Genomic DNA, 20814 nt, shown 5'->3' with positions numbered 1-20814 from the left:
CAGTTGGGACAACAAAGTCTCCAGACATTGTCAACTGTTCCCAGGGTGGGGACGGGGGGCAAAATCACCCACTTGAGAACCACTGATTTAAGCAAGGACCAGTGAGGGACTGACCCAGGATAGCCACATGGGGAAAGGAGGTCAAGAACTAGACAGGTGGTGTTTTAAACTACAAATACTGAGATGAAGGCAAATCCGGAGTCCTAGGAGTTTTGCATGTTCGAAGCATGAATGATTGGAAAAACAGCAGTAAAATGTATTGAGAAGGAGCATGTTGGGGGTACATGAGGAATTTCATTGTTTAAATGTTTCACTTGCTGTTTCTGAGTGCACACATGGAGACGGACGTGTTTTGTAGGTCATAAACAGATGCACCGCCAACTTCATCCGAATGAGCAAATAAGCAAAGCAAAGGCGTAAACCAAAAGAGAAATTGGAAGCTAGAGATAGGACCATGGGAATGAATAGAATCACTACAATAAAGTTGAGAAAAATACAAGACAAGAACTGAGTTTAGAACCTTCCATAATGGTTTTCAAAGTGGAGAGTAGCGAGAGATGAACAAAGTGTGTTTTTCACGGTGTAGCCCTGAAGGTAAATACGAACAAACTGACATCCGTGGGAGTCTAGGAGTTGGGCTCAATGCTGCCTCAAAAAGCACAACATTTGATTGCAATCTGTAGTTTCACCTTAAAAAGGCTTTTGAAAATATATATTCCAGCCCATATGAACTAGTCTGTTTTACTACGAAAATACTTTAAAGCATTTACCTTTTCCCCACGAGGCCTAAGTAGTATAGATAGTCTAAGAGATTCTCCATGAGTGGCTAACAATTTCACCTACTCCTTCATCCAGGGGTACCCATATCCTAGTTTGAGATACAAAAGTAGAGGAAAATTTCACAGAATTGGGAATCGAACAAATCCGAATGCAATTTCTTATCCTGCAGATACCTGAAGTAAGTATCTTGACCTCTCTGAGTCTTGGTTCCTCAACGGCAAAATGGGGCTACTACTGCCATCCTCCATTGTGAAGGTCAAACGAGATGAAATATATAAAGCGCAGAATAGATGTTTAACAGGGAGTAGGTCACTTATATGGTTAAGGGAGAAAGAAAGTGGCAGAGAAGGGTGGTGGAGATACTAGGAAGACAACCCTGGTAGTTTAATCTTCTGAAAGCTTGAGGAAGATGCTATTCTCAGAGTGGAATTATTTTGAAGCCATTATCAACTGACTCGGAAAGGGCAAAGGCATGTGAGGAAGATCTTTGGAACTGGCATATGAGTTTATTAACCCTGACCTGAGATAGCAGTGTTGGAGACATTCTGATGATGGAGTCTAATTAACAAGCACTTGGAAAGTGAGTAAGAGGTAAGAGGAATCCTATGCAAAAGGAAAATGCCATGCTATGGGAGATACCAGACTGGAAGAAAGTCATGAAAATGAACTTACAGTGACAGTCAAAAGCTTGGAAATATCTATAAGAAAAAAGCTAATAGCAATAGATCTTGAATGTAAAATCTATACATAGAACAGTATATTGATTGTGGCGTGCCCCTTGCATTTTTTAGTCAAACATTATAAAATCATACACTACAAGTTTCTTTCATTGTTACACGCACGCACGCGCGCGCGCACACACACACACATACACACACCATTGTCAACATAAATATAAACAAATGCTGTGTTTAAACACAATTAGACAAAACAGTTTCTTTGTTGTACTGTGGCTCTCCAAGACAAAGAATATATCCCAAAGTTAGCACATAATGAATTTTTTTTTCTTAAAACATCTATAACTTGTGTTTCTAACACATTTTTTCAAAGTTCTGCTCTAAACAATTCTGACCACAATCCTCTTAATACATTTAATCTATTGCAACAGCTCTTCAACATACTGAAATCCTCCAGCATCATAGCTCACATCTTTTCCTAATGTGGTAAGATCAGTGGACTCCCCAGGCTGATAAAAGATCTCTAAGCCTAAAAACAGTTGCAGCTATCTACAAGCATATGTTATGTAGCTAAAATCACAATATACTGAATCACACAAACAACCTAGTCGATGACAGAGATATTTTGTTATATTTACTATATTGATAGCAACTCTATTTTTAGGCATTGGGGTCAGGAGTTGAAATAAAGCTAATAATCCAGTTTTCTAGGTAATTTAGTTAAAAAAAAAAAAAGAAAAAAAAAGTTTCTTTAAAACCAGCAGGGGATAATGGGAGCAGATCGCTTTCAGCCATTCCTTTTAAATTCCTAGATGTTGTCCTGAGATTTTGCCGGTGGGATGCAGGGAAGCTTCTGTGAAATGCTCAGGTGAGGACGGGTGGGGGAAGTTGATCAGAGGACAGTTTCTGTATGACAGCCGGAGAAGAGGTAAGGAAATAGCTTGGTCTCAGCTGGCTCCCATCAGGGCTCCACTACAGAGAACAGAGCGTCAGCAGAGTTCTTTGTGTTTAGGGTTTCTTTCTTCTGCAAAATTCGCTGTGACCAGTTTAACAGCGAATTAACAGAGTAAACTTGAGAGGCAGAAATAGCTCCATTAAAAAAAAAAAAATTCAAAAACCAAAACCCTCTTTCTACTGATTTAGAATACTACGGGATAACCTACAGTTAGTGTTCTTCCTGAGGTCCAGAGTGGTCTGTAAAAGTCCACGGATTCAGGTATTTTCTTCTCTATTCGTTTCCGTGTGTCAGCTAGAGAGAGAGAATGGCAATTCCCATGCTTTCTTGTGTAAATGCCCTGAGAACTCATCCCCTCTGACCAGTCACAGGGATGACAGAACGATAGTAATCCACCAAACATGTTAACACATTCTCATGTGACCTCGGCATGTTTTGAAAACCTGTTGTGAAAGAACAGTGACAGACAAGCAGGACAGAAATGCGTCGATATCACCTCTGTACTAAGCCGAGGTGCAGCCTTTACCAAGAAGACAGCAGCCTTTCTCTAGCGGGGCCCAAAGCCACAACAGTGCTGAGGAGGCTCTGTCCCCAGAGCCCTTGCAACAGCTGGCTGGAGTCAGAGGGTGGGGCAGCTGAGTCGAGGGCCAAGGAGGCGCTGCTGACCTCCTGGTCGCTGGAGAAATGGTCCACACACGCCTGAGGCAAACACACTTGACTTCTCCCAAGCAGCTGCTCTTCTTCTTTCTCTGCAAATAGCATCAGACTCATCTTGTTCACTTGCAGGAGACAGGGGCCACGACGCCCTGCAGGCCCTCTGCATATCCTGCTTGGGCCCCTATAAGAACTTTCTAAATAGTCTACTACTTTCTTCCCTTCTCCTGTTTACCCTTTGCATGAACCCCCTGGTAGTTCTAAAACGAGCTTAGAATGTGTAATTCACTGGCTCAAAAATCTCTGCTTGTTACTCATTGCCTATAGTGTAAAACTCATTCTTCTTAACCTGCACTACCGGAAACCTGTCACCCTGGCCCCTGTATTTCTCTCAGTTTACCTTCCATGCCTTCCCCACTACTCACAATGAGCCAGCCACTCAGAATCCCACAGGATTTCCAGGACAGGCCCTTTCACAACTCAGGGGCTTTGCATAAGCTATTCTCTCTACCCCCAAGCTCCCATGACATCTCTTTTGGGGGAACTCAAATGTCATTTCCTCAGTAAAGCCTTCACTGAATCTCCCTTGCCACCAGGGATGGGGGGATAATTTCTTATGTCCCTATGTCATTCTCCACATACCTCTATGAGAGAGGCAGTATAGAGCATAGTGACTAAGAGCATGCACTTCATAGATTAACGGAGTTCAAATCTAGCTCTGCACATGCTAGTTCTCTGACCTTGAACAAATTACCTAATCTATGTCTCAGTGTCCTCAACTGCAAAACGGGGAATAATAGTGAATACCGCAGAGGAGCGCTGTGAGAAATAAATGTGTTAAGCACTTGAAACCCTCAAAAGAGCACCCCATTCATAACTAGTGCTTGGTAAGTGTTAGCTGTTACTATTATGTCCTCTAAAATTTTAGTACTGTCATTATCTATCTGTTTAGTTGTCTCTCTCCTTGTCTAGAGAACAGAGTAGGGCCCGTGTTTGATTCATACTTTCATTCTTGATGCCTAACAGTTCCACGTAATAGGTCCTCAATTAATGTTTATTGAAAAAGTTGATTATTTTCTAGACAGTGAAATATTCCCATGACTCCCGAGGTTATATATCAAGGAATTATATTTCTTTCTTTTTGCTCCATGGAAAGAAAGATATTACATAAATCCATAAAACACTCTGTCCTGAACAGAGATGCTTGAAGTCAATTTCAGGAGCCTCTCCGTGAAGTGGGGGTCTGGCAGCTTGATCAGAGTCCTGGTTCTAGCAGGGCTATGTGTCCCTGGACAAGTCACTTTTCATTCATTTGCTCAATACATTCTTATTGAATAGCAATCATGTGTGAGGGGCTGGAGAGAAAGCATCACATAGGATGGGCACGGTTCCTATTCTCATGGACGTTGACTGAAGGGAGATAGTGCATTACATGATAAATAAGAGGGTGAAAATGTAAAGTTGGATAGTTGTACGTGCTATGATGAAATGAAACAAGAATACATATTTGAAAGTGCCTAGAAAGCCTGCATTTGAAAAATAAGTCAAAGAAGTCTTCCCTGATGGCTAACAATAACACTTAGGCTTGGGTTTGAGACCTAGAGAAAGAACATTCCAGGCAGAGGGGAGCAGCTACAATGAGTGTCCGATGTGAAACTGAGCTTGGCGTGCTCCAGTGAGCCTGTACGTGGAACTTGGGAAGTGAGGGTAAGAATCATACCACCTGAGGTCACTGAGGAAGGCAGGGGCCCTACGGGCCAAAGGAAGGAATGTGGATTTTACACTAAGTGCACCAAGTGGTCACTGGAATGTTTCGAGCAAGAGAGTAATGCAGTTTGATATTCACTTTCAGAAGACTCTAACGTTGTAGCAAGAATAGATTATGTGGGAAACAGAGGCAGGAGTACAAGCCAGGAGGCCAGTTAAGAGGCTATTCTGTTAATGTAGGTGAGAAATGAACAGCTAAGTTCAGATGGTGTCTGAGGAGAAGGACTTGATGAAACCAAAGTCCTGATATCGATCAATTAAATGTAGGGGTGAGAGAAAGAAAAGAAGCAAGGATGAGTCCTAAGTTTTTCCCGTAGTGTTTGAGGCAATCCTGTTGGTGACACATTCCACGCCTAGGAACACTAAAGTCCATATACCAGGTGACACGGATGGGGACAGTTATTGGATGGGGACATCTGGGCAAGGCATAGACTGGAGATAGGAGATTCAAGATTTCTGTCTTCAAAATGTCAAGTTCGGGATGCCTAGTAGATATCCAAGTGGAGAAGACAGAAAGTTGGACATACCCTTCTTTAGTTCAGTGGGAGAGGGCAGGACTGTAGATACACATGTAGGAATCACTGGCATGTAGATAGCACTTACAGCTATGGGGACAGGTGTGATTGCCTATGGAGAACATGTAGTTGAAGATATAGAGTCTCAGAACAGAGCCCTGGGAAGAACAGCATTTAGAGGTTGAGTCCTGGGGGCCAGCCAAAGAGACCAAGAGGAAGCAGCCCGCATTGGCAGAAGAACTCTAGAAGAGCATGTTGTCATGGAAGCCAAAAGAAGAAAAGTGTTTCAAATCCGAGGGAGTGGTACACTGGGTCAAATGCTGCCAAGAGGTCAACTAGGAAGAGGTTTGAAGTTGGCAATATGCAAGTCTTTGATGACTTTGAAGGAGTTGGTTTCACTTTTCATCTCTGCGTCCAGTTTGTCTTTATTTAAAAAAAAAAAAAAAATGAAGTAGTCTTTTCGTTTTTTCTTAAAGTAAATTATTGAAATACTCTCAAAAAAGAACAAAATCAGAAACTGCTATAGTTGAAGCAGGGACTTGAAGAACGTTTCTGGTCCCGTCTCCTTGCCCTAGTAGTTGACCCTAAGGCAGCTTTGGGAAACGCTAGGGCTCCTTGGAGAGAAAACCCAAAACTGCTGGGCTGACAGTCTGCAAAGGGCTCTTTGGCCAAGAGAATCTGAGTGCGAAGGTGTAGGTAGCTCTCAGTTTGGTGAGTAACAAGCCGCTCACTGGCTAGGAACACGCTTACCTGTGTCGTGAGGAATACGACATCCCAGGATTATAGGTAGGAATGCGTAAGAGCTGCTATAATCACAGTTGATTCTGGTTTCTGTACTCAGTTCCTTCCAGAGGCGGCCATTGGCTGCTTAGGGGCGCACCCATTCAACTGGTTTGCCCAGATCCTGCCACTCCACCACACCTCCAGAAAACATCCAAAGCCCTTCCTTTGTTGCAAAATGATTCAGTGTCGTTTCCATAAAACGTGGGGACCTTAGCATATGTTCCCACACGCAACCTGTGTGTACTGGAAGATTTAAAGGGAGACATCCTTTGAGGGGACAGGCCGCCAGAGTAAATTCCTGGTTGTCTTAGAGGAACCGCCAAGTATGACACAATTTGCGTAGTCCATGTTCTCTCAAAAGTGGGCTGTGGCTCTGTGGCTCTGTTGGAAGTAATCACAAAAAGGAGTGTTTAAGTGTGGTTAGTGGGAGAAGAGGAATAAAGGTAATGTGAAGATCTTTAGGAAGTACCCAATAAACTGACAGAGCGAGATAGAACCCTTAATTCACAGGGTCCCCACTTTAGGCCAGGTACTCTGCTCGGCCTGGGCAAAGGGTGAGGCAGATGCAAAAAGATGAATTCCTCCGCACATTCCCTTTAGCTTTTCTGAATTGAATCATCTTCCTTCAATTAGTTCTAAGACAACTTATAATCAGGCTGTTCATTAGAATGTCAGGGTTTTCCCAAGGAGCACCTTCTTTCCGACTACCAAAATATGGGACCAAGAGTGCTTATATCACAATGATATAACAGCCACCCCTGACACCTATCTGCACAGGCACCTGACAGTTTTCAAAACTCTTTCTTATACATTAAGAGATATACATTCCTTTCACCATTGATTTGTATAACCTTGATGTTTCCCATCATTTTTTCATTAAACTGTGTTCACTGCAATTCTATTAGCCTTGTTAGGGTTGTCTAGTCACTGCTTTTTGTTTCTCAGCTGTATGTAGCTTGCCTCAAAAACAAAGCCTGACAGAAAAAAGCATCATTGTGGAGCAGGTGCAAGGATGACTATTCCAGGACTCTGCAAAATCACCGATGTCCACTGGCTACTGGCTGATGTCTGGCCTAAAGGAAAGCCAGAGTGGTGAGGGAAGCTTTCAGCAGGAGATGCAGTAGAGGAATACGGATAAGTCGAGGAGTCTACACTGGGTGAGCCCCTCGGAATGTTAACTAACCTCCTCGCATCTTCACCCATCCAGTGGAGCCCAAACCTCAAGCGAGATAATACCCCCCAGGCTAGCCCATCAGCTTGCTCACATGCCCAGAGCATGAGAAACTGGGTGATACTCTAGAAAAGAGGGAAGTCCTACTGTACCCTCCTGGGGTCTAGAGGTGTGGGCAGAGATGGCAAAGCATATAAGTGAAATGTATTTACACTTTTACTTTACCTTTGCTTCAAGCTCCCAAAAAACAGCTCTCATCTGTGAGGCACCTTCTTTTCAACTTAACAGTTACAGAAATATTATTATCTCACAACCACCCTAAGATGGAATCTATATATTAATAGTCTCATTTTACAGGGGTGGCACAGAGACATTAACTTACATGAGCCAGGTCATAGAGCACTTAACAGAACCTGGATATTTACCTGATTCTAAATCCTATAGTCCTAACTGCCGTACCAGCCAGGACATACACAAAGCAGGCGTAGGGCTGAGATCTGAACGCAGGACTCTTTTCCTAAAGGATTCTAAAGCAATCCTCTGACATCCTTTGCCATGTGTTTGCATCTTGGGTTCATGCCTGGAGTTTTGATGTTTGAGTACCACCCCCACCCGCCACCTTTCTTTCATCTTTTACAGATTGTGTTGTGAAGATATTACTCTTGGAAAGTATCTCGTTTGGCAAGTTCTCATGGCCACTGGGGATTCAGTCTGAAGGGAAGCACTAGCAAAATATTTTTGATGACTCTGGAATAGAAGGAAAGTACACCATTCTGGCAGGATTCCACCCAGAAAACCCTTCACAAGTGTTTTGAGAGCCAGGGCAGGGGTAGGGATGGGGAGTAAAATCCCCCCGTGGGATGGGAGGTGAAATGCCATGTGTCCAGCTGAGGTTACCTCTGGTCATTTGTAGCCTGAGATTAATGGACCACAGATCCTAATGCGACTATGATAGAGATCACACCCAGATTTTCATCTTAATCCTTGGAGTTGAGCAAACATCAAAAAGCACAGCAGGTTGGTTCAGATCATTATAATAATGATTAATAACAGACTTGTTTACGGAGCTTATGTCTCCATAGCTTGTCATTGCCTCTGTGCAGGAGACTCTGTTGTAAGAAGACAACAACAACAACAACAACATTGAGAATTGAATGAGTTTCCCCAGATAAATCAATCTCTCCATAAACTTTGACCCAACTCTCATCCTGAACACCTGTGTACTATAACTTCCTTTTACTCCACTTATTCAAAAGCCATTTTGTCCATGTAAATGGATATACGAACATTTAATAGAATCATGGGTTGTATAAATTTCTAACACAACATACACATTGTGTCAACACTATCTGTATCTGCCCCTCCCTCTAGATCTAGAAAACTCTGGAGATAAGACAACATATGCTTCATCTTCTTATTTGCAGCACTTAGCCTGGTGTCCCAAACATAGTAGATACTCAATAAATGTTTGCAGTTCTGTTCAACTTATGATGTCATAACTATGAGGAGCTTTCTGGCACAACCCCTTTATTTTACAGAGAAGAAAACTGAGATCCAGAGAGTAGACATGAATTACTCAAGGTCGCTGAGCTAGTGGCTAGAGCAGGCCTGAGTCTAGAAACATTGTCACTTGAGTAACCTCCCACTGCCCTTTCTACACTATATATTAAAGCCTAGAAATGACAAGTCAATCAAAGATACCAGCCTCCCAGGAAATCTGCTATCAGAAAAGAATAAACATATGACCCAGTGTAACCTTGTTGACAAATCTCCAAGACTCTCTCATATCCTCCCAAGGAAGAACTCAACAGCACTGGTTCCTTCCTGGGATGGATTATATTAGTCAAGCTTTTCAACTTGAGCCAGAAGGAGTAAGAACATATTCTCATATTCCGATTCACTAAGACATGAAATGGAGAGAAAGGAAAGCTAATAGTTTTTTTTGTTGTTGTTTTTGTTGTTGTTGTTTTGTTTTTTATTACTGCCTAGGAATAGAAGTGGTTCTAAATAAGGACAGAGATTAGCGTTGTTCGTGACATTAGGAAGTAATGAGCAAAGCACCAGTCACTATTGCCATTGTTCTTTCAGTAACAAAAAGAGAGTTTCACCTGAACAATAGGATTTCTGGGCAATTATTCATTTATTCAAAGAGCTTAAAGAAATAAATTCTATCCTTCCAACCCGATCAAACTAAAATGATCTCCAATTGTCCCTAACCCCAAAGGGGCAAAAGGCTACCAAATTTTACTTTGGAAAGAAGTCTCGAGTCTTGAGGATCGGCCAGATGGTCATCTCTCTGTGTCAGATCATTAGGCCTGTGCTAGGGGCTGATGTCCTGGTCAATGACCCAGAACTCACAATGATTATCCCTGTAGATGGATAGATTGGTTCACTCGAGTACACTTTCTCTCCAGCCTCTCTCTTGTAGTCTAGCAAGGGAAGAATATGGTGATACTAATTGGATCAAGAGAAGATCAGGCTCAAGAATTTGGCCTCATTAGCCCCATAACCTCCTCGGTCAAGGATCCACAGCAGGCCTCTTTTCTAAATGTCACTGTGTATCAGTTAATGTGATGAGTGGTGGGTGTGACTGAAGACCATTGGTAGACATAATGGCTGGTTCAAACATGTCTCATTTACATTCTTATGGAAGGAGGGCAATGAATGACACATACCTATTGTTCTGCAATTTTTACGCACCATGTCTCAATCAGGCCCATGGTTGATTTAGTTGATGAACATAAATAAATGATTAATTTGATGAAATATTGAATGATTGACTTAAACAATTCATTTGACTTTTAAAAAATATAATTTATCTTCATTCTTATCAGAAGAGAAAGCGGCATGTAATTGCAAGAGGCCAGGTATAGGGGTCAGAACATCGTGGTTTCAGTCCTTGATCCACTATCTGGGTGATCTTGGCTAATTGCTTAATCTCTCTGAGTCTCCATGTCTTCATTTTTCAAATGAGAATGGCAATTTCTCCATTGCAAGTGTTACTTTGAATATTAGCTTTAAAAAACTATTAAGAGCATGGAACATCAAGAGTATGTAATAAACATTTCTTCTCTTTCTCCTGAAGTCTTTCGTTTCATGTTCTTTAAAAAACAAAATCAGAATTCTTGAACTACATGGATTCGAATGCATACTGTCTTTCTTTTTAGCACCTTAGCCAAACTGAAGGATGATTCAATGGTTGACGAAAACACGTGATTATGAGCAGCATAGCACATTCATTGGCTAGGCAGTCTATTGGCTAGTGTGATGGATCGCTTCACTCATTTTATGAGAAAACTTTCCTTGCTGCTAATGAACCCCAGACCAGACTTGGCTGTGAGATGAGGGTGTGTCCCTGAGGGCACTGGGTCATTTTCTGTATGTGTTAAAGGGTACTAGCCTTTCGGTTGCCTCCATACCCAGCAGGAGCACCTGTGTGCCTTGTGGGGCAAGGTGGTTGTGTCTACGTGTGTGGTGTGTGTCAGTGTCTGAGTTTGTGGAGTCTGCTTGATTGCCACCATATCTTTACATAGATTCCTCAAAATACAGCACTTGGACCCTGACCCTCTTTCTGGGGAGAAGGGCTTGGGATGGTACTAATATGACCAACAAGACATCCTATTATTAGCTTCTGCTTCCCTCTCCTTTTCACAGTCTCTGTCTAAGTGCTTGTGTATTTTTTTTTTTTTAATCACAGTGAACTCTTTATAGCTTCCTGAAATATATAGAGTTCTTTTACTCTGTCACACCCTGTAAGTGCTGGCCACTCTGCTCAGGACACCATACAGTCTCTCATACCCACTCATCCTTCTAGAATCAGCATAGGTGGTACCTCCTCTGATAGCCTTGTCTGGCCTCTTCAAGTTACGCTGGGACATTCCTTTTTCTGTTCCTCCTGAACATTTTTTTAATTACAATACTTTCACATTGTAGATTAATCACCTGCCTATGAGCCTAACTTTCTTGAAGACGTAGAGCATGTTCCATTTATTTATCTCAGCATCTACAATGCCCAGCACAGGAGAACCTGGCATACTGTGAATCTCAATATATATTGAGTGAATGAGTGAATGAATGAATGAATATGTTAATGAGTGAGCAAATAGAATATTTCGGACCCAGGGCCAGATCCTAGTGTGGTTGTATCTGGAAAAGACTAAGAACTTCATAAGGCAGATGGGGGTGTGCTCAGAGACCCCTAAAGCATTAGGACTTCAGAGAGGAAACGGCTCCCTCAGGCAGGTGCACCAGCTTATATAATATATGATAGTTCAGTGGCTAATAGATCAAGTAATTTGTCCACTTTCTTGGAGTGAAGGTTTAAGCTTGGGCTCGCCACAACTCAGAAAGCTGAGTGCATGATGCTGCACGTCTCCTTCAGGGGAGTTAAATTAAGCTTAATATCTTATGACTCAAGAGTTTGCACACCGAGGCTTGGCACTTAATATTGTAATTACCCCTTTTGATTAGAACTGCCTTTCATAAGCAAATCGACGCAGTGATTTGACAAGCTTGAGGAATTGTGTTTGGAGCTCACCCTACGAGTTCCACAGGGAACTATAATCATAGTAATTACTTTTGAAGCGAGATTCCAGTTCTCGATGTACCAGGAGGTGAGTAAGAGTCACACGCTACCTCCTTTCCCATCTCAGGATAGGCTATGGGGCTGAAAACAAAGAAGGAAGGTTGAAGTAAACACAGTAAGATCACCAGTCAGCCCACAGGCTGTGGTGTTTCTCCTTTGACAGGGCTCAGCCTCTGGGGATTCGGAACATCGAAAAGAATTCTTCAGCTGCAATGTGTGCGTGCGTGCGTGCGTGCGTGCATGTGTGTGTGTGTGTGTGTCCAACACATGCTTGGTGGCACCCACTCTTCTGGTACATGCTGACTTTTATGAAATGTAGATAAGGCAGACATGAATCCACAGACTCTATCCTTTGAGGGACTCCCAAACTAATGTTAGGGTGAATGTAGAAACCAAAACTAGTTTGAAGCAGGGTCTGTAATGACTCAACAGGCTTGGCTCAGAATCGTTGGAGTTCCAATCAATTCATAGATGAAACATTTCCTGAAGGGTGAGTTCAGATCAACACCAGAGGTTCTCAGAGTGTCCTGGGCTCATTTGTAAAGGACAAATGCCTTGCCAGGGACACGAGCCTTATTCCAAACCACAAGGGAGCCTTGCAGCCACAAAAGCCTTCAGCTTACATATGAGTGAAGCTGCCCTTCAGTCCCATGGCCCTCATGCTAGCTTCCCTGGGAGGTTGGGACAAGTTCCAAATGCTAAAGAGGACCATTTCCCATGGGACTCGCAAGGGGGCTCTGAGGAATGGTTATTTCTTTTCTTTATTTCTGGTAGGAATTGTTTATGTCGAGGGCCCCCTACTCTCTGGAAACCTGATCTTTTGTGCATAAACCCCACAATTATGGCTCCCCACTGTCCATACTTTATGGATTCCCTCCCCCCACCTTCTGCTTTTCCTTCCATCATCCACAGCCTGAAAATTCATTTAACAATTAACAGCACAAGAAGGAGAATGCCACAAAACCCAGATTGCTAGCAGATGCTCTGAGGGTGCTGGCAAGAGAAAAAGCGAGTAGAATAAGGCAATTTGAGGCCAGGGATCCCTTTTCTGCCTTTGCAAAAGTCCATACAGAATCAGGTGAGGCAGAACCCACCTCCATCCACTCACATGTTTGATTCTTTCATCAAATATCCTGTGAATAACAGAGGGTGCCAAGCCCACCGCTGGGTTCAGGAACCTCAATAGTAATAATAATTAACGTTTATTGAGTGCAAGGCACTATTCTAAACATTTTATATTTAATAACATATTAAGTCAGTTTTTCTAACAACCTTATTTTTAATCTTCAGATGAGGAAAAATAAAAATCCCAGAGAGGTTAAGAATTTTGCCCAATGTCGCACAGGTATTAGAAAGAGGGGTCAGGATTTGATCCCAGGCAGTCTGATTCCACAGCCTCGGCCAGAAGTCAACAATTTTTTCCTGTAAAGGGCCAGACAGTAAATGTTTTAGGGTTCATGGGCCATCTGGTCTCTGTCGCAATTGCTCAATCCTGCTGTTGTAGCATAAAAGCAGCCATAGACAATATGAAAACAAATGAGCATGGCTGTGTTCTAATAAAACTGTTTATGGACACTGAAATTTGAATTTTATAGAATTTTTATGTGTCACGAAATATTTTGTTGATTTTTTTTTTTCTCAACCTTTTAAAAACATAAAACCGTTTCTACATCACAAGCCATACAAAAACTAGTGTTTGGCCACAGTTGGTTGATCCCTGGCCTAAGCTATGCTATCTGTCCATTAGTGAATAAGGAAGAATTATTATCCTGGTGGGGAAGATACACAAACAGTCTAGTGGGATAGACATGGACACATATAGCCCTTTCAAGAACCCTTTCATCTATTCATGTGCTCCTTGCTTTGCTGGAATTACATCCCATCCTCTGTCCTCCTTCTGGCTAAATCCTGTGTGCCTTTCAGACTGCAGCTTAGTATCCACGGCAAAGGGAGGAAGCTTTCTTTGATATCCACTCTATGCCCAGCCCCTCCTCTGTTTTTCCAGCATTCTGCCTTCTCCTCTATCAGAGCATTCTTAGACTATCTGGTTAGACGTCTGTTTGAGGGGGGCAGCGCGTCCCACTCATCCCTGCTTCCTTGGATTCTGACCCGGTTCCTGGCACTAGCGGATACACAGTACATGTGCAATTAACTTGTAGGTGGGGGAATCTCAAGAAGGATCAGTGGAGAAGGGAACTTTTGAACATTGGGTTGAATTAAAGAGTTTTCCAAGCCAATAAGGCGGGGAAGGTTGTGTTGGGGTGGGTGGGAGAGGGATGAACTGCATGTGACAAGAAGCAGGAATGAGGAAAACATGGCATGTTCAAGGCATCACCAGGGATTGGCAGAAATGCCAATGGCAAGAGATAAGACAGACAACATCCACATTGACAAAGGTCTGCTTCCTGCAGGCTGTGGGAGGACAGTTGAAGGTCATCGAGCATGGAGGTAACATGCTCATATTTGTGCTTTAGCGGAGTCAGACAACCAAAGCCTGTGAAACAATTCCAGCCCCAGATCACACAGCGACAGAGGGAGGGAGCTGGGGATGGAACTCAGGGCTGTCTGAGCCCCAGTCTGTATTCTTTTCCTCTACCAAGCTACTTTCCCCATCTTGGGATCTATACCTGGGCTGGGACTGGCTCAACGCCTGTGGGGGATCTGCCAGCCTAGACCAAGGCCCAGTTCACACTGATGGAGTTGACCTTGGGGGAGGAGCGAGGGACAGGTTGTATAAGCCTCTCCAGTTTTGTTACTGAATGCATGGGCAGTGCGTAACACGAGGCTCGTGGGTTCTATGCCCACTTTGCCACAGATCTCGGGACGTGTGCCTATTTCTTCCTGAGCCATTTATCCTCATCTATGCAATGAAGAGCTGGGCCGAATGCTCTCAAAGGGTCCTTATCACGATAGGATTCTAAACATATAAGGATGGCGTATTAAAATACCTGTGGCTCAAATATTTATAAGCACCAAGAGTCCTGCAAATGGAGGAAGCAGGAGAGGATACATCACTCTCACCCTCACCATAGAGGTGAGCAACTACCCAGGGCTTTAGGAGAGAAAGGAGGATCCACACCAGATTACCTCTGAGGGGAGGGTGCTTGTTAAGGGGATTTAAAGCCTACTGTCTTAATAACCCTTTGTAGTTTGTTGGCGCCTGGCTTTTCTTGAAGCTCAAAGTATTTTGCAAACATTAGCTCATTAATCCTGCCAGAAGCCTTGTGAAGTGGGTAGGTGTGAATGTCTTATCCCTACTTGGGAACTTCATATTTGAGGAGAAAGAGGCTCTGTCCCAGGCACAAGTGGAGGGTCCCCAGGGGCTGGACCAAATTGAACAGTCATTTTGGTATTGTTTTTTTTTTTTTTTAATCATTGTTCTACCAGAAGAGTCTGCTATTAAAGACACTGGCAGTGAATGGTGAGAAAAGCATAAGCTCTGGAACAGCCAAATCTACATACTAGGTCTAGCCAGGCTTCCACAGTTTTGTGAATTTGGGCAAGTCTCTTAACTTTCGTGAAATCCAATTTCCCTTTGGAAAAGGAGGCGATACCTAACACCTCACCAATTTATAGTCTGAGAAATGTAAATGTAATATTCATGTCAAAGTTATTTGATTATTGAAAGTTTCAATAAATATATTTAAGAGATTTTGATCAGAGAGATTTTTATTAAAACTCACGAGACATTTGGCACGAAGTTACATGGTTTCTGGGTTCTGGCGAATGAAGCTCAGTGCGCTGAGCTCAGGTATGGAGTGAACAGGGCCGGTGCTCCAAGATGGGAGAGCAGGAACACAGTGAAGTCCCGGAGACACCACTCTTGATCTTGTTCAGAGAAACCAACCAACCAGCCTGAGTTAAGTTGTCTTGAGATAAAGCCAAACAAGGGGCTCATATCCCGCTACCTGGGAAAGAAGTTTGGTAGACAAGTATAAGTCCCTTTCTCCTTAGAGCCTCAGAAGGCTTGAGTAGGGAACCAACCTAGTCAGATGTACGGTGTGAAGACTGTTGTGGCATCTACGTAGAGAACTCGGGTCATGGCAGGCAGTGGTTGAGATGATGAATTCACTGTGGTATATGATGAAAAATGTTATCTATAACATCTCCTTAGCCATTTTCTAAAACCTATTCTTTTAAAAGGTATTTTTTTTGTTGTTCCTATGTTTTAAAGGCAAATAATGTATTTCTAATATAGTATATTTATGTATGAGGGGTGCAGAGAGAGATCAATTTTTTTACTGATGGGGCCCATGATCTAAAGTATAGAGGCCACTCACTGCAATAGAAGGGGAGAAACTGATGCAGAATCCTGTTTGAAAGTCCATTAAGGCATCTGAGGGCAAGATAATGGAAGTGTGTGTGGAACAGTGGTTTAAATTTAAGGAACTAAAGGGAAAGAACATGAGGACCCTATTACACAGGAAGAAAAGGCAGGACTTGGTAATTTTTGGACGTGAAGAACAGGTGATTAGAGAAGAGGAAAGAGGCAGAGCTGATGAGAAGGCTTCAAGTCTTGGCCGAGAGAATGCTGGAAAATGAAGAAAACCAAGGAAAATGAGGCTGGTCAGAGAGGAAGATGGCTGGAGGAAAGATGAAGAGTTCTTCCCAGGCCAAGTGAGGTATGAAGTAAGAGCAAGAGACACAGAGAGAAGTTGGAGATAGGAGGCTAGGGCTGGAAAGAGAGGTGGAGGGGCTAGGTGCCCTCTGTGGAGATGAGCCGGGGTGCGGGAATGGGATCTCCTAGGGAAGAGAGTACAAGGAGTCAGCATGGTGGGAAAGGAAGTTTTTATTCCTAACCAAAATTCAGTCTTAAGCGAGCTTCCTGTCAGAGGTTAGCTGCCACTTCACGTGGTCTCAGGTTTATAGACTCACAGAACATCAGAGTTTGAATGGCTCTTAGAGACTCTCTAGTTTCTGGTTGGCTTGGTTTAAATCACAATCTTAATGTACACCAAATTTGTCAGTGAGAGCCCTTACGTGCAAACAACAGAATCCACACTGGCTAATTTAAGCAGAAAATGGAGTTACTAAAATATATTAAAAAGGATATCAGGGAAACCTTAGGAAGGGTGGAGGAATAGATTTGAGGCTGTGCTTCCAGAAACGGTGTTTAAAGTCATAATACACTGGATTATTATTTGGCAACATAAAGACGTGAAGTACCGATCCAGGCTACAACATAAAACGTTATGCCAAGAAAAAGAATCCAGTCACAAAGGACCACATATTGTGTGATTCCATTTATATGAAATGTCAAGAATAGGCAAATACAAAGCTGGTTAGTAGTTGCTTAGGGCTGGAGTGGGAGGCGGATGAGAAGTTGGGAGGTAACAGCTAAGAGGTATGGGGTTTTGATGGGAAAGTAGTAAAAGTGTCCTAAAATTCATTTTAATGATGGATACACAACTCTATTACTGTCACCGCCCCCCACCCCAAAAAAACATGTATTGTATGGTATGTGACTATATCTCAATAAACTAATAAACACACACACACACACACACACACACACACACACACACACACACACACACAGAGAAAGGCTGATGGGAAAAGAATCATTACTGTCACTGCTGCCAGTGCCAAACAGGAAATGCCAAGAATTTAGCTTTATTGCAGCCTCCACTCTCAGCATCCCCGGTGCCACCTCTGCCTCAGGACCAAGCTGAGCAACTACTGACTCCTGAAAACCAAGGCTCTGCCCCCACCCATATAAACACACAGATGGTCTGGGAAGATTCCATTTCTTCAAAATGTTCATTTCCATTTGAAGTCCTGCCTGATGAAACCAAAAACACACCATGTGTGTGTGTGTGTGTGTGTGTGTGAGAGAGAGAGAGAGACCGAGAGACCGAGAGACCAAGAGACCTAGATGCAAAGGCTGAAACTTTGAGTTCTGTTTACTACATTGGGAATCAGGAGACTGTCCCTAGAGAAAGACTAGTCAAAAGATGATGAGGCAGGAAGGATGAATAGGCAGAGAACAGAGGATTTTCCGAGCAGTGAAACTACTCTGTATGGTACCATGGTGATGGATATGTGTTATTATACATTTGCCAAACCCATAGGTACAACACCAAGAGTGAATCTTAACGTAAACTATGGACTCTGGTTGATAACGATGTGTCAGTGTGGGTTCATCAGTTTCAACAAATGTACCACTCTAGTGGGGGATGTTGATAATGAGGAGGCCATGCATGAGTGGAGGCATAAGGTACCTTCTCTGTACCTTCTGCTCAATTTTCCTTTGACCTTAAAACCTCTCTAAAAAAATGAAGTCTATTTTTTTTTAAAGATGGGGGTAGCTACAAATATAACAAACAACCACTAATAGAGTGTGTTATAGAATTTCAAAATAAAACAATAGAATTTGGTAGTTTTAACAGTTCTCCTAAGAGGATTTTTTTAAACTCTAGAAGTGAAAATGCAGCCATGTGTATGTAAAGAGTGGGCAGAACGGTGAGGTGGAATGACCACAGGCTTTGGAGCCCCCCAGACCTGGCCTTGAGACCCTGGCATGCCCCTTAGCAGCTGTTTGATCTCCACAAGTCACTTAATGTCCCTGAGCCTAACCTGGAAAACAATAATAGCAATGCCTACTTCACAGGGTTTTATTTCTAGAACTGGGACAATGAGTGCCAAATAAATCTTAGTTTCTGCCAACACAAAAAGGAAAGCAAATGTTATTGTTTCTATTAATTTTTTATTAGATCAGACTCAACTGTTATTCTGATTCCTATGTTTTCATAATTTTTAAAAGATATGTTATTACTATATTTTATTGTTATACTGAGCTTGTTCTTTTTAAGTTTCCTCTTGCTACCTGTGGGAGTTTTATAAATTCAACTGTGTGAAAATTGTATAGAAAAAGCACAGAAAGAAAATACTGCAAAATGTCAACAATGATTCTCTCTGGTTTGGAAAGCATAAAAAGTATTTTCCTTTTTCTGTCTACTTTTATGACTTTCCATTTGTTTTGTTCTTTTTAAATAGTGAGGATGTACTATCTTTAAAAGCAGATACAAATAAACAATCAAACAAAACAGAAAGTGAACACGAAAGCTCTATGATTCTAGCATATAAAAGAATTAAGTAACCACATCACCTGATGTGCAGAAGTGAGCCCTAATTAGTAACCTGCAACATCATCTCATGGACCACCAGCTCCATACGTGGTGCTAAACATCTCATCTACTCATTCTCTCGTGATGTTCCAGATGCTACCTCTAGTCAGAAAATAGGGAAACTTTTCACATGTTTTCCAGAAACCTGTTGGATTCAATAAAATTCCCAGGCAGTTTATTGCATGGGGTTCAAGTCTCATGTTACTCTTGGGTTATTTAAAGCAGGATGGTACCTCTAGTCTCCTGATTCCCTAGTTAGTGTCCCTTTAATTCTCCTGCCCTGTGTCAAATATGACCCTCAAGGAACTCATCTCCCATAGGGTATAAATAACCAATAAACATGCTAGATCTGTCAGGGCCCCCAGTAATGGTGACACAACTCTCCTGAGTACATGTTCTGTATCTTTCTGATTCTCAGTGCTTTCTTAGTTTCTGATGGTTTCATTGGCAGACCTTCTTATATTAAATCACAACCACCTGATATTTCGGTAATATTTGAGGGTGGCAAGGAAAAGACATGAAAGGCTAATGTGTTAGGACCCAAAATTATTCAAGTATCCATAAAGATAAAAATATATACCGCAACAGAATGGGAAAATAACTTGCTATGTCTCTATCTGACTGATACATAGCTTCTTAGAAATATTTGACCATGTCATTGACCTTTACTGTCTTCTCTTGGCTCTCTATTTCTTTTGCTCTAAGATTCACACTCCTTAGCCATCAAGGCCATTGATGTCAGGCTCTCCTTGCTTCTGTATCCTGCTTCCTCTCAGACTCATTCACCCTCTGATCCAACCACATCAAACTTCTGGCTGTTTCCAAATACACATACTCATTCTTATCTCCTTATCCATGGACACAACTGCCTCTGCACAAAATTTCCTTTCCTTCTCCTTTACCATAAGACCTACTCAATCCCAATTATTCTGGAAGACTTCCTTATTCCTCCAGGGAAAAGCAGAGGCTCTTTTCTATTTGTTCCCAAAGCACAAAGACTTCATTCAATAGTCAATCCATAAACATTTGCTGAGAGCTTAGAATAAACTCTGCACTGTGCTCCCATAGCCCTTTGCATTTACATCTTACTTCTTACAGCAAGTCCCTCTGGGTATCATTATCTGTTTACCTGTCTGGGAAGTGTAGCTTGGCAACAGACAACCATGTAGAATGTTTGGTTAAAACAATGACACCATTTCCCCTTTCTTCACACCCATCCAGCTAGAGTGACCAGTGCCCTCATCTCTGAGCCCCACCCAGAACAAGGAGAGCCTTAGATTCAGCTTCAGAGAACCCAGGGGAAGATTATGTACTTCCACGCCTACTGCCTATCATCTACACTTCATCCCTTGTGCATTAGTCCAATCCATGTGACTGGTTTCTGTCTCAGTTTCCCTGCCAAGCATGCTATTTCACTGTTGCCATGGCACCTAACCTGCTGTGTGGGTCTTTCCAATCTACCTGCCTCATGCCAGACTCTTACTCCGGAGGCGAAGCTTGTTCCAGGGAAGCCTTGTGGTGGCTAGGGTTCTGCTTGCCACATGTTAGGGACCAAGAATGTCCCAGGTGGTATTGTAATTGCCTGCTCCAAGGGCTTTTGCAGCTGTACACTCAGTGAAACATCATACCTGAGCGCACTTAGTCCTTCTTTTCCACATGCCAAATTGAACTTCCCTCTTGGAGTAGCATGCCCCTTTGGACTGTGGACTACTCCCCTAAATATTTCCTCCAACTAAGAAGATAGGCTGCTCCTGGCCTCTGTCATGCCCAAGAAGCCTCTTCCTACCCCAAGAAACGCTA

Source organism: Pteropus medius, unplaced genomic scaffold (genome assembly GCF_902729225.1).
Source record: "Pteropus medius unplaced genomic scaffold, Ma_sr-lr_union100, whole genome shotgun sequence".
Lineage (NCBI taxonomy): Eukaryota > Metazoa > Chordata > Mammalia > Chiroptera > Pteropodidae > Pteropus > Pteropus medius.
Note: the sequence above shows the minus strand (reverse complement) of the source record.